Source organism: Rousettus aegyptiacus, unplaced genomic scaffold (assembly GCF_014176215.1).
Source record: "Rousettus aegyptiacus isolate mRouAeg1 unplaced genomic scaffold, mRouAeg1.p scaffold_m13_p_4, whole genome shotgun sequence".
In the NCBI taxonomy this organism is placed as follows: Eukaryota; Metazoa; Chordata; class Mammalia; order Chiroptera; family Pteropodidae; genus Rousettus; species Rousettus aegyptiacus.
This window is the reverse complement of record NW_023416307.1, coordinates 9,472,832-9,500,541: the sequence shown is the minus strand read 5'-3', so window position 1 is coordinate 9,500,541 and position 27,710 is coordinate 9,472,832. Positions and strand designations below refer to the sequence as shown.

At 37.4% G+C, this 27,710-nt stretch overlaps 1 long non-coding RNA gene and 1 pseudogene across 3 annotated transcripts in view; one reads left to right on the top strand and one right to left on the bottom strand.

The window, feature by feature from the left end:
• The window catches only part of LOC118601578, a 134,153-nt gene that overhangs the window by 92,764 nt on the left and 13,679 nt on the right, over positions 1 to 27,710 (bottom strand). The window contains exon 1 of one of the 3 annotated variants that reach the window (XR_004950325.1): positions 3,067 to 5,985. The exons of the other annotated variants lie outside the window; for them this stretch is intronic. This is a non-coding gene — a long non-coding RNA (uncharacterized LOC118601578). Of the gene's footprint in view, positions 1 to 3,066; positions 5,986 to 27,710 lie in introns of those variants that run through there. 3 annotated transcript variants of the gene reach the window in all.
• On the top strand, positions 19,667 to 19,785 carry LOC118602738 (annotated as a pseudogene).

The following is a 27,710-nucleotide window of genomic DNA, read 5'->3' as shown; positions in this document are numbered from 1 at the left end:
TTCTTCTGTGTGTCTTCTAAGTTCTACTCCCCAAAAATGTCCCAGCTTAGCTCCCTGAGAAACATACTCTGAGATGGAGATTTGTAATAAAAGAATTCAGAGATACCACTGAAAATTTGAGTATGTAGATTGCTTTGGGTAGTATGAACATCTTAACAATATTTGGTCTTCTAATCAATAAGCACAGGATATATTTACATTTATTTGTATCTTCTTTAATTTCAGCAATGTTTGTAGTTTTTAGGGTATAAGTTTTTTACCTCCTTGGTTAAGTTTATTCCTAAATATTTTATTATTTTGATGCTGTTGTAAATGACACTGTTTTCCTAATTTCTTTCTTTGGATTGTTCATTATTAGTGTATAAAAATACAACTGATTTTCAATTTTGTATCTTTCAGATTTACTGAATTCTATTATTGGTTATGACAGTCTTTTGGGGGACTCTTTAGAGTTTTCTATATATAAAGTCATATCATCTGCAAAGAGATCATTTTACTTCTTTTCTGGTTTAGATACCTTTTATTTCTTTATATCACATAATTGCTCTGGCTAGGACTTCCAATACTACGTTAAATTGAAGTGGTGAAAACAAATATCCTTGCCTCATTCCTGACCTTGAAGGAAAACTGTCTTTTACCATTGAGTATAATATTCACTGTAAGTTTTTCATATATGGCTTGTATCATATTGCGGTAGTTTCCTCCAATTCCAATTTTATTGAATGTTTTAATCAGGAAAAAGTGTTGAGTTATGTCAAATGCTTGTTCTGCTTCAATTGAAATGATAGTGTAGGTTTTTTTCTTTGTTTTGATAATGTGGTATATTACATTGATCAGTTTTCATATGTTGAACTATCTTTATATTTCAGGAATAAATCTCATTTGGTCATGACGTGTGATCTTTTAAATACGCTATTAAATTTGGTTTCCTAGCATTTTGTTGAGAATTTTCACATTAGTGTTCATAAATAATATCATTCAGTAGTTTTCTTTTCTTGCAGTGTCTCTTTTTGGCTTTGGTTACAGAGTAATGCTGCCCTCACAAAATGAGTTAGAAAGAGTGTTCCCTCCTCTTCAAATTTTTTAAGAGTTTGAGAAGGATTGATGCTAATTTTTTTTTTTTTTAAATTATAGAATTCACCAGTGAAGCTATCAAATCCAGGGCTTTTCTTTGCTGAGAGGTTTTAGATTACTATTTCAATATCCTTACTAAGTATAGATCTATTCAGGTTTTCTATTTCTTCATTATTCACTCCTCTAAGTTTTGTGTTTCCTAGAATTTTTTCATTTCCTAGGTTGTCCAATTTGTTGGCATATAATTAGTTGTTCAGTATGTTATGCTTTTTGATGTTATTGTAAATAGAATTGTTTTTATTTCATTTTCCAATAGTTTGCTGCTATTAAATTAAATGCAATTGATTTTTTAATATTAATCTTGTATCCTGTGAACTTGCTAGATTCACTTATGTATTTTAAGGTTATTTTGTAAATTCCTTAAGGTTTTCTATATAAACAATCTTATCATTTGCAAATAGAGATCATTCTACTTTTTCCTTCTGATCTGTCATTTACCTAAAAGACCTTTTAACTAATTCAAATTTAATAGTTTTAATTAAGAGAATGGTAAAATTGTTCACCATGATGTCGTTTTTAAAGCACTCAAGAAAAACAGATTCAATCTGTCATCGAATTCAGCAAATTTTCATGTACACTCTCTCTAGTGTGATGATAAAGCAGAATAAGATTCTGTCCTAGATTTATTGTCCTAGAGGAATTCACAGTCCCACTACAGAGGTGATAATATAAGTTATGACTTCAAAAAGTGGGAGGAGTTGCTGATCAGCAGTTTGAACTGAAGAATGTTTTTGGAGAACTAACCTTTGAAGAAAGGGCAGTACATTTGTACATTTAGAATAATTGTAGGAAAGATATAAGAATAGCACAAACAAATGTACAGAGGAAGAGACACACGAAACATATTCCAAAGGTAGAGACCAAATCAAATTCTAATGAGGAATACTGATGCGAAATGACAGAAGGTCTCAAGTGACAGGCCACTGGGTTCTAATTTCACATTCTATTTACTTAAAGTATTTAAGCAGGGAAGTATGACAAGAGGAAATCCTCCAACTAGGCCATCGTCAGAAAAAGCCTGAGCTCCGAGAGGAGAATATGGATATAAATACCACTGTAGCTGACAGTCCACATAAGTTTTCCTATGCCTGTGTCTCTGCAAAGCCAAATAAATAATGCTCCTGATGACATCATGATAACTTTATTTAAAATGTCACAGCTGGAAGTTTCCAAATCAGCTCCCATATTGTAAGAATGACTCAAAATAAGACTAATACACATTTAATATTCTGAAATGGAAAACACTTTCTGCTATGTAGATAAAATTGTCCAGGAAAAAAGATTTTGTTCCAACATTTTTCTTAAAATGCTTTGATGTAGCATACTGAAAACTTATTACAAAGCTATTAGACAGAATTCATAGGAAGTCAGAGCTAGGTTGAGTATCATCTAAAAGGAATTTCATCTTTGAAATACAAAAAAAAGTTTGAAATATTCAGGAAAATGATTCAAGGAATAATTAGCAGTTGATGCAAACCTTGTAGGAGTATCAATATCTGGGTATAAATTCCCTTGCATTCTCTCACTGCTTTGATCTCCCACATAGTCTCATGGTCCAGAAGGCAACTAAAATGGTACATAACAAAGCCCAATAAGTCTGAATGCCTGGAGTGACTGTGGCCATGGTGCTTAGAGAGATCCCCTCGGTCCAGTGCTAATGCCTTACCCTGCCAGAAAGACCCTCTTCTCTATTTGGTAGCATCCATGCCTCTGGTTCTCGAGGAAATCATCTTTAGAAAGAACACTAAATTAGGCCCCACAAGTGGTACACACACCTTCCGTGCCAGTTCAAGTAACATTCACTTCCCTTTGGTCAGGACAACAGAAGCAACTCCAGATATTTCAATCAAGAAATAATTTAATAAAGAGACTCAGAGTCTCACGACACTGTTAAAAGAACTGGGGACAATAGCCATAAAAGCCTCCACTTACATTCAATAAATCAGAAAGGGTTGGAATCCCAATAAGCCTCCACTAGCATCAGAGGGAGTAATTCTCGGAAGGACGCCCAGTAGTCATCTGCAAAATCTCACTTCTCTTATCTGCTGATGTGCAGTCACTTGCCTGCCATGGCAACTAAAGATCAGTGGCTCCTTCTTCTTTTCTGTTTTCTCAAATTCACACACATGCCTCACACTGGAGGGATCTGGACCGGAACCCACTGACAAGGTAAACCGGGAAATGTAATTTTTAACATTCCAGCCTACAGTGTAGGGCGGACCTTAAAAGGGCAAGGATATTGTCCATGACAAATCGGTGATATCCAGCACACCTCTCTTCCCTTCACAACCCGCAGCCAAAATCACACCCAGGAAGCCAAGATTCATTCCTCCACAGTATTCTCATTGTTATCTCTCCCCAGATTCAGTTCATTGTTCTTTCTCCATTCTGTGTTCTGCTTGTCCTCCTTGTAATCATATCTGGCCTCCGCCCTTCCCCTGGAAATCACACTTCATCTTCCAAAGAGCCACATTTCCAGAGTTCCAATAACAGTTTGTAGCTTACTGTGGGCAGAGAGGTTGAAGAAGACTAGTGTGGGGAGACTGTCACCAAGAATCAGCCTCTAACATGAAAAATGACAGGTTGTGCAATACCCGTTGAACAGTGCTCTAGAAAGACAGCCAAGCACGTACAAAAACCCCAGAGTGTGAACAGTACTTTACTTTGGCACATTCCAAGCCCAAGAGAATCCACAGAGCAGGCAGAGATTTGGGAGTGGCTTATCAGCACTATTCTACTCATCCACCAAGCCCTTTGTACATATCTCTTTTTTTAGTTATTCTACATGTGTCTCTCTCATGCATCTGCTCTCTCACTAGGTTGTGAGTTACCTGAGAGCAAGTATCATGCTTTGTTAATCTTCATATCGCTAGCACATAATATAATACCAATAATATAGTAGGATTTTCATGAATTAATCATGAAACAGTAAGATGAGGTTTGAAAAGTTTCCTACTATATCTCCAACTGACTCTTCGATGTTCCTATGTATCACTTAGTCACTTCACACGCAACATGTCCAAAATAAAATTCACCTGGTCCTTAAATCTTTCTCTTCTCAATAGTGATGTTTAATGATGCTGTTCCTCAAAAAGGTAGATAAGTCCTAAGATCAAAATGTCTATGGATCCACATGGCTACTGAAGACATTTAGAAAGAGATGTGGGAACAAAAATGGTAGAGGTAAAAATTTTGTAGGAAGATAGAAATGAAGATTGCTGGGCATTAGATTGAAAAATCTCTAAAAACTAGTAATCAGACAGAATCACATCTCCAGAGTCATAAAACTGGAAAAAGCCTTAGTGTGAAACGTGTCATTCAAAAAGTTCCAGAGTCAGTACGTAAAATAATAGGGAAGGGTCTAAAGGCATCTTTGAAAAGGTAAAGCTAGTTAGTCCCTCCCACATCCTGCTAAACAGATGCCAGAAGAGATGGCAACTGGAAGAAAACACTGATGTCAGTTCCATTGTCCAAGACCCAGGTGGTATCCAGGTAGAAATAGCTCAAGGAGGAACAGGAAACCTCTTTAAGAGGCACATTGCACATCCTAACCCTCCTACACAATCACTAGAGATGAGCTACAGTTACTACAATCAACATCCTCACACAAGGGACAAAGTTGACAAAACAACCACAAGTTACCAAGATAATTTGGTAATGTGTAGTATTAATTCCACAAGGTGGTATTAATTCCACCTTGAATAAATGACATCTGAAAAAAAAAAACAGAATTAACAGAACAATTGCTGGGAAAGGTCTTTAAGTAAAATTTATATATGGTGATTATGACCTGAATTGCATCCGCCAAAACTTACATGTTGCATCACGAACCCCCAGCACCTCAGAACATAATTGTATTTGGAGACATGGTCTGTAGGGGGGTAATTGAGTTAAAATGAGGTCATTGGGATGAGCCCTAATCTAATCTGACTGGTGTTCTTATGTAAGAAAAGAAGACTGAATGCACAAGGGACAGCAGACATGTGCATGCACAGAGGAAAGGCTCTGTAATCTACCAGCCAAGGAGAGAGGCCTCAGAGGAGACCAACCTTATCGGCACCTTGATCTGGGACCTCCAGCTTCCAGAACTCTGAGAAAATACATTTCTGTCGTTTAAGCCACCCAGCGTGTGGTTTTGTTTTAGCAACCCTAGCAAACTAACACATAAGTGCTAATTTCAGAGAGAAATCAGGAGGATATTGCCACAAAGAAAAACAAACTAAAGAATTCAGAAATTTCAAATTTTATTGCTGAATTTTTTAAGTTATCTACATAGAATGGACATAACTGAAGAATGAATTGGTGAGCTGGAAGACCAACCCAAGTGATTCTCCCAAATTGCTGAGTAAAAGAAAAATGGGATAGAAAGCATAAAGAAAAATATAGACGATGGGAAGGATAGATCGAAGAGTTTAAGCAGCCCTCTGACAGGTAGGTAGCCCAGAGTGAAAACAGAGAAAAGAGGAGATAACACAGAAGTTGTTGAAGAAAGAATCCCAGAGCTGAAGAAACACATGAATCTTTTTATTCAAATGGACCATTCAAGTGCAAAGCAGAATGAGTAAAAGAACCATAGCAAATCACATCCACAGGAGACTACAAAAATTCAATGATAAAAAGAAAACCCTAAACGCTTCCAGAGAGGAGGCAAAGATTATCAACTGAGGAATGAGAATTAGATTACTATCTGTCATTTCAACAGCAACACTGGGTGTGAGAGGATGTTGGAGTACTATATTTAAATTTCTAAGAAAAAATTACCATTGAAATTAGAATCCTATGCCAAGCCAAATTTTAAATTAAAACACAAAATAAATACATTTTTAGATATGGAATGACTCAAAACTTATTTGTTCACCCTTTCTGAAATAATTTCTCAAGAGACACACTTTGAAACAAATTTTTAAATAAAAACAAGAAAGAGGAAGACATGGAATATAATAAATTGTGAAAAAAAAAGAAAACAGTAGCTACTTCAAAATTATTGATGTATTTTTTTTAATTTCATAACCATTTATAACAAATCACAAATATCTTCAACATGGCAGTTATGGGATTAAGTGAAAGCTTATTTCTCTTGTTTGGAAGTAATGTTTAGATATTTATTAATTAGATTTCATTTGAAAAATGTGAACTTAAAGTGGTTCATTTCACAAGTACTCACTTTTGAGAAATGCATACCTTCTGGGAATCAATAAAGAGAGAAATGAGGGATCTTATTAAGATTAGTAATTATACCAAGTGGCTACTAATAGATGCCTGATGGAGTGAAGAAAAAGGCCTATGAAAGCGGCAGAAAGCGATCACCTTTTTCAAGTGCCCCTTCCATCCTTAACCTTTTATGTTGAGAGACAGACACTAAAGTGACAAAAAGCATAGGCAGGGGCTTACGTCCCTGCTCCCCATTTACTTGTTGTGTGTCCTTAGTCACCATACTTAACCTTTTCGGAGTTACAGTTTATACATCGTTGAAGTGGAATTAATGTCACCTTGCAAAATTGCTGTGCAGATAAATAAAATACGGTGAGACTCTCCTAGTGACCAACCATTGTGCTCATGGACAGGAATTATAGAGTGTTGTCTAAACAGAGCCTGGGATCCTCCCTTCTCCGAATCACCTTCTGCTTTTCTCTTTCTCTTCTTTTCTCACACTCTTCTTAGGAATTTTTGGCCAATCCAACTGGGACGGTTGTGGAGAGAAATTGTCATACTGGGCTTGCTGCAGCTGGACCCCGTTGTGTCTTCTCCAGAACTTCACAGAACCCCAATCACGGCCCTTGCCGAAAAGCTCTGGTGGCATCAACTTAGCTTTGCCACTGATCAACATCGTATTGAGACAAAGAACTATTGTTTCCACATCCCCCTCAAATAATGATGGAAGTGGATAGGACTACCGAGAAAGGCAGGCATTGGGACTCATTTTCTTAATGCCCTCTTAAAGTAATAGAAGAGGGGTACGTTCTTGCTGATTTAAAAGCTGCTTTTTGGAACGTTGTACTATCACCTATATGTGTTATTTTTTTTAAAATGTTCCTCTTTACCATTTCCAAGCCTAAGAACTGTTCGTTTTCTCTCATCTGTCATTAACTTTTTAGTTACCCTCGGTCAGTGAACACCTGCAGAAAATGAGAATTCTTGAAGCTCTGGTAGTCCCTCAAGGAAAAATCCAACAAATAATAGTGTATAGAAAAGCCTCAAGTAAAACTAGATGGGTGTTTTTGGGTATCCATGACATAAGGATACACAAAATCTTTTGTGTTGTAGAGTTAAAACATGCCTGCTAAACCAAATAACAGCCATATAATTTATTACTTAAAAAAAAAACTGGCCATTTAAATATATGCTATTCTTGTGTTTATAAATATTTTTACTTACTTTATATTTTAACTTTTTTGATTTAAGCATAGGTAAAAGTCAACTAAAAAATCAACTAACTGAAATACACGAAACTACCTGGGCAATATTTTGGCTTACTGAATTTCTAGTTAGTGGAGAATTTTCCACATAGTCCTTCAGTGTTCTACTTTCATTTTTTAATGGTTTCTTTTTTATAAAAAATCATCTCAGGTCCCTTACTCAACAGGTATATCACACTTAAGGTGCGTGATTTTTTTTCACCAATGATTTCTTCATTTAAAATGCCTCAGAAATGTCATTATGTTTTTCCATTTATTCTAGGTGATATGAATTGAGGGGTAAAATATGAGAAGTTAGGCTGATAGTATGCTCATCAAAAGTGATGCCATTTGTATACATTTAAAAATGTGCATTGGCGATTTACATCCTTTTCATAAAAAAGTTAAGCGTACAGAAAATTTCCAGATTTCATCATGGTGTTCGAATGCTTTAAAGCATGTAGCTTTGGATTTCTATATTTCTGACACTTATTTTTTGAATGTTTTCTTCGTCTAATAGAAACGGGGGAAATTAAAATGCAAGGAAAGCAAAGCAAACGTGTGTGCTTTTCACTGGCCTCATTCATAAGGTACCCGACTCCAGTGGCTTGTCCTCAAACACCTACAACAGAAGCTAAATTCCAAAAGTAACCCAGTTGTCTTAACACTCTCCACTCCCACCAAGTGTTGCCTCTTTTCAGCTTTGCACAAACCAAATGTTTTCATTCCCTATAATTTAAAAGGCTATAACTCTTCAAGAAGACGTGGGCAGAGTAAAGCACAGTGGGTGAAATATAGCTTTGGTCTGACGGGACTCGTTTAATTGTCCTCTCTTCCTTCAGGATCCTTATTCCATCCCCACGCACTTATTTCACTGACACCATCCGAAGCCTGTTCGAACATCTAGCATCGCAGTGCTCTACAGTGAGAAAGGGCGGGGGCTCTAGAATCAGCAAACTCAGTTTGAGTCCCTACTGCCCCATGAAGCAGTGGAGTGATATACCACGCGAGAGTCTTAATTTCTCTGAGCCCGTTTTCTCATCTGCAAAAGTGAAGATGAGCACAAAGTGAGTCATCCTGAAATGACTGAATGACTTGACCTGTGTGAAAAAACTGGCCCCTAATAGATGCTCCAGAAACACTAGTTTTTCTTTCCTGGTTTGAGGAATTTCAAAGGAAGAACAACAACACTTGTGTCTATAAACTCCTATCATTTGACCATCAGGAGTCTTTATCTTAACAATCTAACTAAAAATTCAAGGGCAGAGTACCAAAGAAAAGAGGTTAAAATGCCTGAAATAATCTCTAATATCCTCTGCCAAGTTTCCATAGTCCCAGGAGACCCTTACCAAGAATTTCCACTGCCCCTTCTCTAATTGCTAATGATAAGCCCAACAGATCTGACATTTGTTTGCTATTGGAATATAGAGGTGGCTCAATCTTCAACAAAATTTTAATATAATCAAATGCATTCAAATTAAAGCACAATTTAGTATTTTGTTTATAAGTCAGAAAGTATTTCAAGACCTTGCCCTATCTCTCTTTGCTAATGGGAACATTTATCAGTAGTTTATTCTGGTTATTTTCACTGTCCGCTTCTTTGGAACTAGATATTGGAAGATTACTCTAGTAATATATCCTGGAGGAACAAAAAGTGACATAAACAGAAATTTTAGGGTGATTGAACAAGAAAATTTGGACAAACGACTGAAAACAAGGGAGTTATGCTATCCTGTAGAATATCACATTCTCTGTTCCCTTTTTATAGACATTTCACCCTGCAGAATTCCAGTTACCAGTTTAGCCACAGTCTGAAAAGTCATTTTCCTACTTGACATTATAGTGGAACCAAAGGGTTTAGAAGCACTTGGGTAGGTACCTTATACACCATCTGGGACAAAGAAAATAAAGTACTTTTTCATTTCCTTAGCAGTTACAAATTTACCTAATGGTATCAGTCCAAATAAAGCAAGAAAGTGAGTAAAATTATTTTACACATCTGGCAACTTGTGTTTGAAGTTCTATTAACAACATTAAGATACCCACAATTTAAATCGCAAATCACATGAAATAGTAATTTATTTAAAAACGCTGGATTCTTGGCCCAAGTTCCAAAAAGATATTGTAAGGAACTGACTGCAGCAAAAGTTTTATAGAACATTGGTGGAATAAAATATGTGAGGAATTTCTCTCGTTGATTTCTTTAAAATGAGCCACACCATAAAAGTGGTGGTTACAACACACTTTTATATATATAAATGTCCCTGGGCCCTGTTAATTGTTGGGTTGTTAGATTAGCTCTGCTATGAAACAGCTGAAATATTCCAGCTGGAGTCTTTCCTTTCCCCAGTTGTTACTGAAGATTTGAGTTCATTATCTTGCTGAGCTTCTGTAATTAGCACCAACAAAGCATTGTCCCATAATGACAATGCTTCCCAAAAGTCTGTTACAGTTTGGATTTCTGAAATACAGCATTCCACCTGGCAGCTAAGCCCAGAAATTAATGTGCATTCAATTTCCATTGCCCCCTCCTAATGTGTTTGTGTACTGCTCACTGACAACTGTAACATGTTTGTAGTACAAACAGTACTTTGAATGTGGAGTTTAAATCTGTTCAGGCTTTCTCATGAGGCTGGAATGTTGGCATGGCTCAGAATACAAAAGTCAACTAAAAAAAAAAAAAAAGTGGGCTCCTCCAGGAAGAGAGAGATCGCTATCAAGCTTGACAAATGCAATGTGATGTGAACAGGGCAGCAGGCTAATTCTGTTAAGCGATTGCTATAGGCCTTTGCTTGTCTTGGACATTCAGCCGTGTTGCATACAGGGTGGGCCTTGTTAACCCGCCAAGTCGACAATTTTATATCCAAAGGCTTTTGACAATTTTCTATCTGAAGGCTCTGCTTTTCTGTTGTGATTTTCTAGCAGGAAAGTTCAAAGGGTTCTGGGGGCTTTCGTTTCTGAGGCCATGATAACACTCAGCAAACTCAATGGGTCATTGTTTGCTGAATCCAAGCTTAGAAGCTGGGTTCTAAAAGAAAGAGATAGTAAAATACAGTCATGGGTGTGGATGTCACGGTGCTCTCGGCAAACTTCTTCTGGCTCGTCCTTTTTTTGCTTCGGCTCTGTTTCCACCGAACCGTCTCAGAAACTGAAATACAAACTAATCTGCAGTGTGGGGCTGCAGTAATAAAACGGAGAAAAATTTACCTCCCTGTTGGCGTGTTTTCCCGCTGGGGAGGTTCTGGACACGGTGGAGGTGCACGTTAAGCGCACACGTTACCTCATCTGTGCCAGCTTAACTGAGACACGGGTGCTTTAGAAAGAAGCCACTGAATCCTAAAGTCTGGCACCCTACAATCTAAAAGCCAAATCACTGTCATCTGGTGGACTCAAATCAGCAAGCCTCATTCATTACATATTTATTCATTTCACATGTTAGGCCCTGTGCTAACCAGGTGCCACATACTGGGCAAAAAAACTTAAATGTCAGAATTGAAGATTTCTCAGTCACCACACTGCCAAACAGCTGCATCAGAATCGTCAGGTCAGCTTGTGTACTAAGCAGATGGCTGAATCCCACCCCAGATCTACTTAACCAGACTGATGGAAAACTGATTTTATATTTCTAATACTCTCAACAGTGATTCTTATGACTAATGATTGAGAACTATTCTAACCTGTGACTTTCAAACCTGACTGCACATGTGAATCAACTGGTAAAATTAAAACCACTATTAACCCAGTACTACAGCAAATCAATTAAATTGGGGGATTAAGGAGCCTTGGCATCAGTTTGTGTTTGTTTTTACTTTTGTTTTTTAAGACATCTCTAAGATGGTTCTCATGTGTACTAAAGGCTGAGAACCAGCCTGGACAGCAAGCCCTACAGGAAACTGCAAGAAGGAGAAATAACTCCCATCCAGAAAGATCAGATGCTACCTTAAGTTTCTCATATCTTGCAAAAGACATTTTGTTCTCTTTGGAAAGTGTCTCTGTATAAGTTTATTATCATTAATAAAATGACATGTTTATACAGCATCCATCCAAAAAAAGAGTATTTTTATAGATGTCGCTTAATCTCATTTATCCTCAATTCATTCCCTGTAAATGTACTTTGAAAAAAAACTTATTACTGTCCCAATTACAGATAAAGCAGATCAGTACTTTGCCTGAGATCACGCAGCAAGTTCATTCTAAAAACCTGACTCTGCTGGATTTGCTTCCCAGAAAGGAAAGAAAAAAAGATTCTTTAAACAGTCCTGGCTGAAATGTAAACTATTCAACTCTAAAAAGTGTTCAAATATATAATTAGCACACACACACCCCATGATAGACTGTCTTCCTTTTGGCTTTCCATACTTTGGGCTGTAACTGAGGGGATATCCCGGAGGGTCGATAATCCCCCTTCTATTTCCCTGTTTCTACTGTCTCCATAAGTCAGCAAACATTAAAAGACATTAATGAGCTTGCTCAGTTATGGTTTTCACCTGTACAGTCTGCCCAGAACTTTCCCGGTATTAGTACTGAAAGTCCCATGCCCAAAAAAGCCCCTCAGTTTGGGGCAAATCTGGACAGTCCCTACCAGAAGTGGAAGTAAACTTTAAGGATCTATGTAGGAATGGGAGCTTGAGGCGGGTCAGAAAGGAGATAGGCCATGCCAGCGATGGGCAGGGATGGTAGAGTTGGCTTTAGGCTTCAAAGGTCTAGCTGCCAAGGCACAGTGCACAATCTTGGGCAGTAGCTCTCAAATTTCAGTGTGCATTAGAATCACCTGGAGGACCAGTGAAAACACAGATCACCAGACTCTACCCGCAGCTCCTGATTGAGTAGGTCCAATGCGGGGCCTAATAATTTGCATATCTAACATAGTCCCATGTGATGTTGATGCATGTAGACCCAGAATCACTCTTGGAGAACCACTACAGTAAGTGCTAGGTAGATTTCCGGTTGAGCACAGGTAATGGGTGGTACAGGTACTGTCTTGGCACCAAAGAGCTAAGAGCAGACCACACTAAGCAGAGACATCAGCTGGAGACCAAGCTCTGGGCTCTGAGCAGGTCTGAGCTAATAAGGCAGGACCTAGGCTACAAGGAACTAGAGTACCAGCAGATAATCAGAACAGGACCCCCATCGTAAAGAAGTATGACCAGACCCTTCTAGTAGATGTAGGTGCAAGGTGGGCTCAATCTTAGGTCAAAGTAAAATTAAGTGCTGGGCAATCATGTGAGGTCACAGACTTAATATTCAGTCACTAGAGCTACTGAATTAAGAATTCTTAAAGATCCCCTACAAAGAATAAAGGTAGGGCGACCAACCATCCTGGTTTGCCAGCTTTCTTGATTTTAGAGCTTGGGAAACTCCTCATTCCTAAGACAATTTGTCATGTAAAAGTGACTTCAGGAAACTGGAGCCTAGATCCCCCTGCATCTCCCGGTTAGGTGGCTGCGGCTGTAAGGGAGGCAGGCACAGGTGGGAAGAGGAGGGGACAGCCGGAGTGACGGCACGGAGCCAGAGGTGCCATCTCAGCCTAGGGCCTTCAAGAGAGGAGGAAAAGGCACCCAGAAAAGTCCTCTATTAATGCTGAAAAGCATCTGCTGTAAATGGTCAAAAAACGTTAAATGACTCCACAGGCCTGCAATTTTTCTAAACTCATGAAAGTGGAAAAGTTCAAGACAAACAGAGCAATCCGGACATCCCGTAGATGGAAGTCGCCCTCACTGCCTCCTGACAACATCACACACACTTAAGATCCCATTGTAACTATAGCCTTAGAGGGCCTGATATGTACACGCACACACCCTGATAGGAAAAAAAGTTTTATAAATGTTGGCAGAGTAGGCAATGTTATGTGGGTTCCCCCATAAAAAAATAAGCTAAGTGAAATAAGCACACAGCTCGAGATGATTTAAACAATAAAGAACCTTTAAATCTCGAGAATCTCTCCAGTTGGAACGTGGATTCCACGTAAGATTCTTAGTGCCATCAGCTAGTACGCCAAAGCCACTCAAACCTTTTCCATGATAAAATGTTAATTAACATTCTGCCGGAATGGAGAACGTCCTATGAATAATGGTAGCTGTTCAAGGCGTTCTTCATGAAGGTCATCATATACTGTATAAAAATAAATTCATAACAGAAAACTTTCCAACAGTAACAGGACCATCACCCAGACTGGCAGAAGGAATCTGCAGGCAAACAATGCACTAACCCATCCTCACAGCTACCAAGAACATCTGTTACGTGCTGCTCAAATGCAAACAGTCTCCTCACCCGCACCCAAAACAGCCGCTCTGGTGGTGAACATCCACCTAAGAGTTCTCCAATGTGCTCAGTTTTCAGGACTGAGAAGAATTCAGCCTAAGCGGGGACTTCTAAACGCACATACATCCTTTCTAAACAAGCCACATCATCCAATAAGCTGAAACAGAAGAATCCAACAAGGATGCCTTCTAGGAGCCTAAGGGAGGGTTGAGCACAGTAAGACTGAAAATCTCCCAGAAATTGTGGGAGACAATGCCGGGAGAAACAGGAGCTTGTTCACTCAGGTGATCATTCATTCACGAAATAGTTATTAAAGGCCAACAATAGGCCAGATCAGACTCCATGGATGTTCGTGTCTCCCCAGAATTCACATATTGAAGCCCCCAGCCCAACATGATGGTATTTGGAGATGGGGCCTTTAGGAGGTAATTAGGTCTTGAGGGTGGAGCCCTCGCAATGGGATTCGTGCCATGACAAGAAGAAACGAGAGAGCGTGTTCTCTCTCTCTTCGTCATGCGAGAACACAGCAGGAAGGCGACCATCTGCAAACCATGAGGAGGGCCCTCGCCAGACACTGAACCTGCCATTTTAGTGCTTGATGTACCACTGAGAAGCAGAGAGTGTAGGTGGCTCTAACACCTGCTAGGTGAACGCTCACAACAGCAGTGTCAGTTCTGGACAGCACATTTCGGGGAGTTAAGAATCGAAGCTTCAGGATTTTTTTCTAAATTTAGAAGCTACTAGACACTAAGCACATAAAAGGGAATATGGACTGACTCTAAGCCACTGAGTTTATGGAGCCCTTGGGCTGTCAATACTCCATAACTCAGAAGCAGTGGAGAAAAGTTCACCATTGACCAACCACTGTCAGAAAATGATTCCTTTCCTTCCGGAAACTCCATACCTGCTCACCTTCTAAGAGTTTCCACTGGGCTCATTGACCTTTTCCCTAAATAGTTGACTAGTGCTTTATAAATATCCACCTTTCTATAAATAGCAGCAAAACCATGTTTTGGTTTTTTAAAACTCATTAAGATTTAGAATAGCATTTTTCTATATAAAATAAAATATTTAATAAAAAAATACATACAGTGTTAAACATAAATGAGGAGAGGAGAGGCTGGAAATAGAAATCTCATCAAGAACTTTAATAATACTTTAATGGACCTACATTCATTTACATTCCTAGCATTTCTTAAATTTTAGTGGGCTCAAAGTTCATCTAGGGGTTTGTAAAAAAAATTTCCAATTTCGAGGGCTACTCCCAGTTTCTAATTCTGTAAACCTGGAGTGATCCTCAAGAGTCTTCATTTTTTACAGTGACTTTGATGAAGGTGGTCTGTGGCTGCCTCTTGAGATATCCTTCTTGAGAACAAGTGAAATTTCTAATTACTAGCTCTCTTCCATTACCCAATTCTTGTAGTTGTTAGTTGTGATTTTCCCCTTGGTATCTCATTCTCAACTGCAGCAATTCCTTTTAAAATACAAAGTTCCACAGATGCTAAGCTGTCTAGACACGGAGAGTTATGTGTGTCCTCTCAAGGAGCTGTTTTCCTTGGACCAATTAGCCTACAAAACCTGTTCTCAACTTGCCTCCAGAACTTTAGAAACCAAAGATGTGGTTCCCATCAAAGGAAAGTTTCATTTGATACCCACTGTAATAGACATGTTTCATTAGGCTCAACAGGCATGAAATGTTCTGTTCATTTGAAGAAAATTCCCAGAAGGGTGGCAGGCAGAGGTCCCACCTCCCAATCTGGAAGCCTAAGAGGCAGCAGATCTGCCAGCTCCTGGTCAGGGAGGGGGTCTCTCCTGCACCGAGATCTTAGGTGGGCTTTGACTCCCTGAATTCTTGCCAGAGTCTGATCTTCCTGGCTGTGAATTATCCCATACAGATCCAACCAGAGTCAAATCCTGTTATTTAAAACCAAGAATCCTCCCCAATAATTTTAATTTAAAAAAAAAAATTGAAAAAGAAAATAAAACCAAGAATCCTGGGTATGGTACATCCATATACTTACAACAGGAACTAGATTCAAAATATTTTTTTTTTTAACAGATGTGTGGGTAGAAGAAAGAAAAGGGTGAGAGAAGAAAGCAGAAAGGAAGAAGAAAATTATTTTTCCTTCATTGATGGGAAGGAAAGTTGATTTCTTTTAGACTCAACTTGATGGGTCCATGAGCCAATGAGCAATGTCGTTCAGTAAGGAGTAGAAATCAGTTTGCGGGGGCAGGAGGGACACAACGTGTCACAGTCACACAAACAGCAGCAGCTTGATCATTTCAAGTTACAAAAAAAAACTGTATCGCCTTTCAGTGATTGGTCCCTGACATCCACTTGCCAAGTACTGTCAGACTCATGTCCCACAGCTGTCTGTATTCTGTTATTTTCACTATCTGTGCACAAGTTAGAGGAAAACAAAAACACTGTTTAGTTCAGACGCTTTCAAAAAACATGCAATGTGAATGGTGATTGTTTACTTTAAAAAAAATGCAGGGGAACAGAGCTTATTAGCAAATTGCTAAAAGGACTTTACTGACTAAACTATTCCTTGTTTCATATATTTATGAAGTGCTTGGGAAGGTTCATATATTTATGTAATGCTCCCAGACTTTAAAAGCACAATTATTGTGCTTTAGGCTTTTAATTTGCAGTTTTCAACATAAATCCAACATGGCAGGACACAGACATTGGGCATTTCTCTCCTTGGAGTCATTTTACCTTATTATCAGGGCTGAACTTAAGTATCCTTCCTTGGAAGGGGCACAAAATCTCACATTGTGGGACAAATGTTCTGGAGCCACTACAAAGAGGCACAGTCATGTCTCAGGATGTGGTCTCAGCCAAAGGTGATATGATCACAAGGCTGGGCTGAGGGAGGAAGCAATGATCAGGACCGGTCCTGAGTGCACCCCCGCCACCCGGAGCCGTCCTGGGCCTTTCCCTCTCTAACTCCCCAGGAGTCTCAGTTTCCACTGATGTAAATAATTAGTAATAAGAGCCAAAAGCAAAAGCTTCGAGGCACTTGAGCTCTTTTGAACACAAATGTAATAGTATTCGGGTAACGATCACTGAATCAAAGGCAGATTCTGTCGCACCAATGAACCTGTACTATGTTAATTGAAAAGAGTGTTCTAAATTACACACTATAATCTGAGTTGAAGCTCTCTCAAAACATCATGCTCCCATTAACGCTCCCATTCTCACACCTGTGTGACATATATTCACACTCCGGGTGTTTAGCCTGGCTCACTTATCCATCATTAGAAGATTCAACATACAGGTGTTGCACTACATACAGGAGACTGTTAATCACAATCATTCATTCACTGATTCATACATTCAAGCAACAACTGTGAATCGAGTGCCTACTCAAGGAACTCGACTTCAGATTCAGCTGCTGTATTTTGAGTAACCACGCACTAGGCACTGAGCCGAACACTAACTTGTGTAGGCGCCTCTCACGTGCTAAGTATTGAGCTACTTACTTTAACATGTTATTTCATTTGATCTTCATAACAACCTCTGTAGTCAGCATTAGCACTTTTATTTTACAGAAAGGAAAGTGAGACTCAAACATTAAGTGACTTGTCCAAAGCCATAAAATTAGCCGAGATTTAAAACTGTCTTTTGGCCCCAAGTCCTCTGGCTCTTTCCAATAAGTAATGTTTTCTGTCTTATGTTTGTGCCTTAACTTCGCTGCTCTATGTAAAAGTGCCTGATTAGGAAAAAACAAAACCACCTACAGTTTGATCAGGAAGAAATGAAACCACATACAGTTCAAGTCAGCTTTGCCTGCGGGCTGATAGGTTAGTCACACCAGGTCAAGCAAACACAAGCCCTAGACACGGCGTGCAACGTCTTTTCAGTTCCTGGGAGCATCGTGCCTAAAGGCGACTACTGATAACTTTATAGCAGAGACACAAACAGACTGATGTAACATAGTCCAGCAATGGCAGTTACATAATTTCAAGGTTTTTCTAGGCGATTCTTACGACATGTGCAAGACTGAGAATAATTTATGAGGTACATCCTAGAACTTTAACCAAAAAAAAAAAACTATTTCCCAATTAAACAAGCATGAATTAGAGTATACCTCTTTCTTGGCTCCCCTATTTTAAAATGTCTAACATGATGTGGTTGTTTTTAACAGGCTCTTCAAGATACAGAAGCAGCCTAAATGTCCATCGATAAACAATTGGTTAAAGAAGATGTATTTTAGTTACACACACACACACACACACACACACGGTATTACTCCAGCCATAAAAAATAAATTTTACCATTTGTGATGACATGGAAGGACATAATGAGTATTATGCTAAGTGAAATAAGTCAGAGAAAGATAAATACCATAATTTCACTTGTATGTGGACTCCGAAAAATAAAATAAACAAAACAGAAATATCATACAGAGAATAAACTGACAGTTACCAAATAGAAGGGGGTTTGGGGGAACTGAGAGAAAAAGGTGAAGGGATTAAGATGTATAAATTGGTAGTTACAGAATAGCCACAGGGATGTAAAGTACAGCATAGGGAAAATAGTCGCTAATGCGGTAATAACTATGTATGGCGCCAGGTGGTGCTACACTAATCGGGAGATGATTTCATAAATGTCCACCTGAAACTAACATAATGTTGAATGTCAACTGTAATCGAAATAAATTTTTAAAAAGAGCAGAGGCTCTGGAATTAGACTGCCTGGGTTCAAACATTAACTCCGTTACTTACCAGCTATGGAAACGCAAACATCTTGCTTTACTTTAGTTTCCATTCACACAGATTCCATTCAGTTTCCATTCATACAATGGGCATAAAGTACTTAAAACAAACTCTAGAAGTGCTAAATAAATGCTTGCTTTTGTAATATAAATAGTATAAAAGAATATACAATTAAATCCACCCATGCCGTCTAGCTTCCCAGTTTGCCATCCCCAGGATAAAGCCTCATATCAGTTTATATATTCTAGGCATATACAAACATAGATATGCACATACACTTATATATACACATTTATATATCATATATGAGTGTTTTCCCTTTTTTGATATTTCTATATGGACAAATTTAGATCTGTCACGTTCTTCTATAAATGATCATAATGTTCCATTTTATGGATGTACCACAATTTATTCAACCAGCTCATTACTGGCAGATATTTATGTTGTTTGGAATATTTTGCTACTTCAAAAATAAATGTTGCCGTGAACATCTTTGTGCATACATGTGAGAGTTTATATGTAGAAAATTCCAGAAGACGAAATTTGGGGTTGAGGATTCTATTTAGTTTAAATTATTATGGATATCGCCAACTACTTAATAAAAAAGCTAAATGAGTTTATATTCCCATCAGCAAAATATGAAAGTTCTTGTTTTTCTATACCTCTGTCCAGACACCCTTTTTGATGCCAAATAGTAGGAGATGACATCTTATTGTAATTTGAGTTTGTATTAATCCTGTGTGTAACTTGGGTACATTTCCAATGTTTAAATATTTTTAAATCCTTTTCAAAATCAGTTTTAGGTTATCTGCTCCAAAGATGGTTATAGATATTTGAATTCTGTTTCGGAAAGACTTAACGCTGGTTCTCCTATAGACTATTCTTCAGTAGCTGAAATTGGCAAAATATTCTTCTTTGAAATTCACTGCTACTGAGCATAAAATTTATGGCATTTATCAAGAAAAAAAGCATCAGTGCCTATATTTTTCATTACTATGATGAGGAGTTGGAGGTAAAGAGGAAGATGTCCACACCTACATAATAGTACCTCATATGAGGTTTGATGAGATTCTCCCTTCATACTCTATGACCTTAAAAACAAATTTTAGATCCCACACCGTTACCCAAAACTTGAGTTAAAAATACTTCTTGTCTATGGCCATGCCAACCTGAACAAGCCAGATTCCATCTGAACTCAGAAGCTAAGTACGGTCGGGCCTAGTTAGTACTTGGATGGGAGATCACATAGGAAGACCAGGTGCTATAGGCGTAAAATATAAAAAAATAAGGGATTGTAAGCTGGCAAAGTCTTTGCAATCTGTGAGGTCAACCAAGGGTTGTCTCACCTAAAATAAATAAATAAATAAATAAATAAATAAATAAATAAATAAATAATAAATAAATAATAAATAAAAATACTTCTGAAAACATAGACATTAAGCTTCTGGACATTGGTCTCAGATGAGTTTTTGTGAATTTGACTCCAAAGGCAATGAAAACAAAAGCAAAAATAAACAAATGGGACTACATCAAACTAAAAAGCTTCTGTATAGCTTAAGAAACCATCAACAAAACAAAAAGGCAACCAACTGAATGGGATAAAATATTTGCAAATGATACATCCCATAAGGGACTAATATTCAAAATATATAAAGAACTCATACAACTCAACAAGAATTTTAAAAATGCAATTAAAACATGGGTAGAGGATCTGAATAGACATTTTTTCAAAGAAGACATACAGCTGGCCAACAGACATCAGAAAAGATGTTCAACATCACTAGTTATTAGGGAAATGCAAATCAAAACCACAATGAAATATCACCTCACATCTGTTAAAGTGACTATTATCAAAAAGATAAGAAATAATAAGTGTTGGAGAGGATGTGGAGAAAAGGGAACCCTCATACACTGTTGGTGGGAACGTAAATTGGTGCAGCTACCATGGAAAACAGTGTGGAAGTTTCTTTAAAAATTAAGACTAGAACTACTATATGATCCAGCAACTCTTCTTCTGGGTATTCACCTAAAAATATGAAAACACTAATCTATAAATCTATATATGTGCTCCTACATTCATTGCAGCTTTATTTACAATAGCCAAAACATAGAAACAACCTAAGTGTCCATCAACAAGATGAATGGATAAAGAAGACATCTATATAGATATGGATATAGTTATCTTCTTTTTAAAGTACAGGTCATCTTTATAGAAGATCTAGATATTTCTGGCAGATGAAAGTGTGAGTGTATGACTTTCTACTGACATTCACTTACTCGTTTACGTACAAACCATTCATTCATTGTCTTCATTTGTTGAATACTGGCAGCTCCATCTATTTCACATGACTTTATCGAGTTATTCTGCCGATTCACAGTTATTACCTTCTGTTAAAAAATTATTTTGGCTGTAAGACTTGGCCTGGGAAAATTTCTGGGGAATAATAATCAACTGCTCAGAACTGGTGACCAAAAATAAGTTGGTCACTAATTTTGTTGAAATGCCAAAGCTCATATCTGAAAATGGTGAGAAAAATAAGCAAATAGGTAACTTTTAATAGGAAGTGCACTTTTATTGCTGTTCGCCTACAGATTTTAATAAAATTTCACAATTCAACCAAAATAGTTTCTTAACATCCATCCAATAGAACCAATAATCTTTATTAGCTTCTGAGTAACTCTCATATCCTATAATTTAGGACTTTTTTTTTTTTGGTGTCACATAAGCATTTTAACTTTGTACACCAATGTTATAGACTAGAAAGAGAATGTGTAATAGATGATTTGGGTTAAGGTTTTGATCACACCAGAGAGCAATTATTGGTGTTAATAAAGCCACTGATTCCCTTGTACTCTGGCAAAACAGGAATAATGACCTCCCACTCCAGAATAATAGTATAAACTTACAATGTAAAGAATTTTACAGATTTGTCTTCCTTGGAAGACATCTTGTAAACATATGTTATTTCTAGAATGCTGCATTTCTAGTGACAGAAAAATATTGTGTATGCTTTATCAATTAAATCGATTAAAATAATTTTATTTATTACAAATATGCCTTTATAGACAAAGGTCACTGATATTCTAATGAAGTCATAGATTCAAGTCAGAAATTATGGATTGTGAGCTAAGACTTAAAGTACTGATGTATACATTATAAGGTTTGGTGGTAAATCTAATTCCTACAACAAATATATTCTAACAAATATAATTTACTTTATTCTAACAAATATAATTTACTTTAACCAACATATAATAAGCCAAGGCAACTTTGCAGAATGAGCAATAATGGTAAGCATACAAGTTATATTCTACAACCACATTTTAATGTTGGAAGGTCTCAAAATTAGAAATCAATAGTCTTTAAAATTATTCAACCAAACTTCTTTCTATTACAGAAAATCTTCCTTTCTTAGAAAACAGATTTAAGAAGGAAAAAAACTCCATTTTACTATAAAAAGAAACTAAATTATATCTATACAAAGAAACTAAATTATATCTATACAAATAGATATAATTTAAATTTAATCACAGCTAGTTCATTAAACTTCTGACCCTTGTAGCTACTGGACTGAGATATAATTTCTAGATAGGACCAAATTAAATATGTGGTTTATAACTTTCTATTACAGGCCTAATATGATGAAAATAATAGTCATGACAATAATGATAATATTCAAAGTACTTACAACATGACAGGATTTTAACTATAAATATTTTATTTAATCCCATAACTACCTTATGAGGAGGCTACTATTATGACAATAAATTATTTACAGAATAAAAATAAAAAACTGACAGCTTAAAGTTAAGCCAGGAATAGGTGAATTCTTATCGAACCTGTGCCCTCCAGAGTTAAACCATGTGTACCTCTCTAATTCAACAACCTGATATTCTTGAAATGCCATTTTCATAACTTAATTTAACATGATGGTGCTGTTTTTAATGGGGTACTCTGCACACCTGAGATGCAGGGATCGCAAAATGCTTCTTTCCACGAAATACTACTTACCAGTCTCTTTCTCCTCACCGCACCGCCTTCCTTTATTTTTCTCTCTCCTCGACCTCCTTGATCTAGTATTCCTCCCCTTAATCAATTGCCACTTCCCAACTTTTCTTCCCTTATCCTTGTCTGTGCAATAAACTTGCCAGGATCATCCAGCAATACCAAAAAACTCCTCAAAACTGACCCTTCAGAGGCTGATGGTCCTTGAGCCAGAAATTGGTGACCAGAAACAAAATTTGGGAAAACAGAACTGTTTTCCCTGCTATGTTACTTTTTTTCTCTTGTGAAAAGTACTGCTTGCTCCCATTTATCTTGGTCTAAATTTGAAAACAAATGTTAGTAAGTTAATATGTATCTAACATAAAATTAATGGGCTATTTGTAAATTTGTTTTAATTTGGGGATAGAATACTCTGATAAAATAGAGTTCAAAGGGGTCGTTTATTCAGACTCATGCCTTTTAATAGGCACTTTATTATACTATATGTAGGTCGACCACCTCATTTTATAATTGAGAAAAGTTAAGGCCACAGAAGTGAGGTTAAACTCCAAGTGAAATAAACAAGACAGTGGAATTACAAATGCTTGGGAGAAAAGGAGAGAATCATGTTGGAAAGGGTTGTATTCGTTTCCTGTTGTGCTCTAACAACACATTGCCAAAAACAGAAATTTATTCTCTCATAGGTCTAGAGGCCAAAAGTCTGAAATCAAGGTGTCAGCTGGGCCACTCTCCCTCTGAGGTCTCTAGGGGAGAATCTGCTCCTTGCCTCTTTCAGCTTCTGCTGGCTCCAGACATTCCTTGGCTTGTGGCTGCATCACTCTAACCTCTGCTGCTGTGGACCCTTTGCCTTCTGTTCTGGTGTCTGTGTGTAATCTGCTGCTGCCTCACCCTCGTAAGGACAGCTGTTATTAATTAAAGGCCCATATGTCTGGCCTGTTGAAACCGAGAATGGTCCCTATCCTCTGAAACCAAGAAGTGAGCAGCCTCAGCCCCTGGCCCTGTGGTAGAAGCAGCAGCTCTGATGAATCATCTCCAGTGTTATACTTCCCTTTTTTGGAGGCTAAACCATGTTTTCACCTGAATAACTCTATCATCCACTCCTTTAGAATCCTAGAAGTGCTACCGTCTTCCTTTATTCCAATCCACTTCCTCTGTCCTCTTTAAACTGGCAGTGTTTCTGCTGATTTAAACCCATCTCTATTCCTGGCTTCTGCTGATAGTTGATTAAATCCATGAGCAGGCCATGATCTGTTTATCAAATGGTCGTTCAGTCATATTCTTATAGTTCTTTCCAGAACACAGTTCTCCATTTTTTGCAATGTGGATAGGCTGAGAACTTTCCAAATCTTCAAGTTCTGGTTCTTTTTTACTTAACAATTCCTTCAATTTATCTCCCTCTTCTCAAATTTTACTATAAGTAGGAGAAATAAAGCTGCTCCTTCAATGGTTGCTTAGAAACCTCAGTGAAATATCCCATTTCATTGCTCACAAGTTCTACCTTCCACAAAACACTGGAACATAAATCACCCAAGTTCTTAGTCGTTTTATAAGAAGAACTGTCTTGCCTCCAGTTTCTAACAACTTGTTCCTCATTTCCGTCTGAGACCTCACAAACATTGCCTTGAAAGTCCACATTTCTATCAACACTCCCTTCAAGGCATTCAAGGAATTTTTCTAATAGGAACCTCAAAACTCTTCCAGCCTCTACTTATTACCCAGTTCCAAAGCCACTTCTATATGTTTAAGTATTGCTACAGCAGCACCCCGCATCTCAATATCAAAGTCTGAATTAGGCAACTTCATCTGCCATAACAGTCTGGGTGGCTCAAACAACAGAAATTTATTTTCTCACAGTTCTGAAGGCTGGGAAGTTCAAGATCAAAGTTCCTGGCCACAGCTCTCCTCCTGGCTGGCAGGTGGTCTCCTTCTTGCTACGTCCTCACATGGCCTTCTCTCTGGGTGAGTGCAGAAGGAAAGAGACAACAACCTGGTATCTCTTCTTATAAGGACACTATGCCTTTTGTATCAGGGCCCCACCCTAATGACCTCATTTAAACTTAACTACTTCCTTAGAGGTCTCATCTCCAAATATATCGGAGGTTAAAACTTCAGTATATGTATTTGGGTGGAATGAAAACATTCCGTCCATAACACACACCTTAACTAAAAAAAAAAATACAAAAATACAAAATTAAAATGTGCTAAACCCTAGTTAAACAAAGCAAGCCTACTATAACTCTTCCGATATCACACAAAATAGACTTTCAGGTAAGAAACTTTACTAATGATTAAAAGGAACATTTCACAGTAGTATAGATTCAATTCCCCAAGAATAATTATTATTGGTCTTACATACTTATCAAGAATAATTATTCTAAATCGGGCCAGCTATTAACATAGGTCCTAAATATAATGCAGAAATCGAAAAATCTGAAAGAAAAAATAGAATAGTCACAATCGAAGTGGGATATTTTTATAGCCACTTTCTGTAACTGATGGAACGAGCAGACAAAACAAATCAGCAAGGGCACAGAAGACTTGAACAACATGAAAGTTGTTTTTAAAAGGCTGAGACTAAAGCAAAGGAAAAGATAATATATGCCTTGGTGACCCTGAATCATTCTAGAAAATAACAACACAAGATGTGGGGTCATGGTTGGGGAAGAGAACAAAGGAACACGAGAGCATATCACATCACTTGTCTGGTTCTGCGGACACTGAAAAGTTTCAGCGGTCAGTAGAAGAAAATAAACATGACAATGGACTTAAGCAAGAATGAGCCACCCTAAGAATAAATGTCGCATGTACAGCTTTTAAGCCTAGAGAAGAAAACTCAATCTATCCAATAAAAGTGAGAAATTGAAATGATAGTCAAAAACTTCTCCTTTAAAAAAAATAAAAAAGACACTTGAATGGTGAGTTCTGCTAAACTTTAAAGATTTAGAAATGCATTTCCCAGCTCCACCACTGGGACTGTATGAGGTCTAGGGCAGGTTACTCCACCTCTCTGAGCTTTGCTTTCTTTTGTGAAAGGAAGATGTTACTGCACACGAAGTACTCAGTGCTATGCCTGGGTAGAAGGCATTCACCAAACATTAATTATGGCTTTTATCACTCTTAACTACTTTTGCCACTATTGTTACTGCTGCTTCTACTGATATTATTCATATTTCTTTAGTGTCTTCTGAGTCCCTGACATAAAGGACTCATAATAAGCCTATCGACCTTGTTGAGTTTGACATATGCAAACAGATATCATTAGATCTTGCAGGAGTAGAGAGTATTTCTTAACAAGAGGAGACTCACAAAGAAAAGTTTGTGTTAACTTCAATGTAGGTTAGAAGTAGTATTATACTGTGGCACTGTTATGAAGCGGAATGAATGCATTAGAAAGTGTCAGTCATAAAGACTGACTGATTTAGGTGTAAAAGTCAAATTCTTGTTCAGTTAAATTTAAGTTAGAAAGAACAAGCTGTAAAGAGTTAATTTTTGTTCAGGGTGTAAAGAAAGCACATCTCAAACCTGGTCTGCACTCAAGCCCCTACATCCTCTGCTCTGTTTACTAGAATTCAAATCTCAATTTGAAGTTGGCTTTGTGTATAGTCGGTGCTCAGGAAATATTTATCAATTTATCAACTTTGGTCATTTTGTCAATTTAGTGATTTCAACCACTTTATCAACCTATAAATCAGAACATACATGGTTCGCCACTTTTCTTCAGACACCAGGCATCTCCAAAATTGACTTGTTTACCAACATAAGATCCTCAGAGTATGGATACCTTACTTAATAGAGTGAAATGCAAACTAATAGTTGTTTTATTTATTATGGATGAACAAAAGAAAATACGCTTTTATTATCAATTTCTACAAAGCTATAGTGACCTGTTCTACCTTTCAAGAAGCTTGACTGAAAAATTTGGTAGATTTGTTGGGAACAAGAAACATGAACACCTGAACAGGATGAAAAACACATCGAGGGTAAATGCCTAAGCTGGTACCAAAATGTCTGACAAGAAAAAGAATGTTAATGTTAGTGTGAAATACACAGTATATTCAGTTATTAATTTTTCCATCAAATTTTCACTTCAAAAAACAAACAGTGCAGACTTGACAGTGTTTCTTAATGGAAACAGAGCATACCTTAGGAGCTAGTTCACAGGGATATTTTAGTTCCCTTGCTTTGTTTTTCAATTAATCATTTGACTATTTTGTGCACTTCCTCTCCTTGGGGAAATATTCTGAATCTGATCTGGCTGTTTTCTAAAATCTATTTTGTTGTGTGCAAAATACTTTTGGTATTTGCAAATTTACAAAATGTTCTTAACCTCAAGAGAAAATAAATGTTAAGATAAAATTAAAACAAGTCCAAATAATGAAGCACATTTTTTGAAATCCCTCAAGTGTAGGAAGAATGTAGGTAGAAGAAAACAACAGTCAGGCTTAGGACAGAAACTAGAGAAATCTCTGAAGATGTCAAAAATGATTTCAGAGGAATAGTTGGTTTTTTTTTCTTTTTCTTTAGAACCTCTTTAAAAGAAGGGGAGGAGACGAAGAAATGAGTGAAAGAGGCAAGCTTATCAGGATTAAAAATTGGTAAGGATATTTCAGTGTAGTGAGCTTTCTCCAGTCTATCAAGCTTACCATCCTAATAATTCCTTTCAAATCAAGGTGAAGATGCCATGCTAGAAATATGAACGAAACTGGATTCTAACCCATACAAACTATTTAAGGTGATGAAACTAGATTAAAGATGAAAGATAATATTATAATGGTATATAAGATTATAGCATAAGCATAATTATAAAGAGGATTTTCAAGGTTATCTTCTACTAGAAGTCAAGAAGAGATAAACTCTACTTATAGACTTTTAAATCTTTCCTATATCAAGGGGAATTTTGGTCCCACTTGTTTCAAACTCTACAAAACTTTCTAGCTTGCTTGCTGTTTATACCACAAATGTGATTCCACTATAAAGACCCCTCAATTTGAGTTTCAAAAACAGAGAGGGAGTGTCTTTTCCCCAAGGAGCAACAGAGCATAGTGGCTAAGAGTGAGGACTTTGTGGACATAGTGGCACCAGATGACTTTGGTATGAAGCCCAGGATCATAGCTGGGAAAGTACTATCTCTCTAAGCCTCAGTTTCCCCATCTTCAAAATAGGAATGTTAATAGTTCCTAACTCATAGA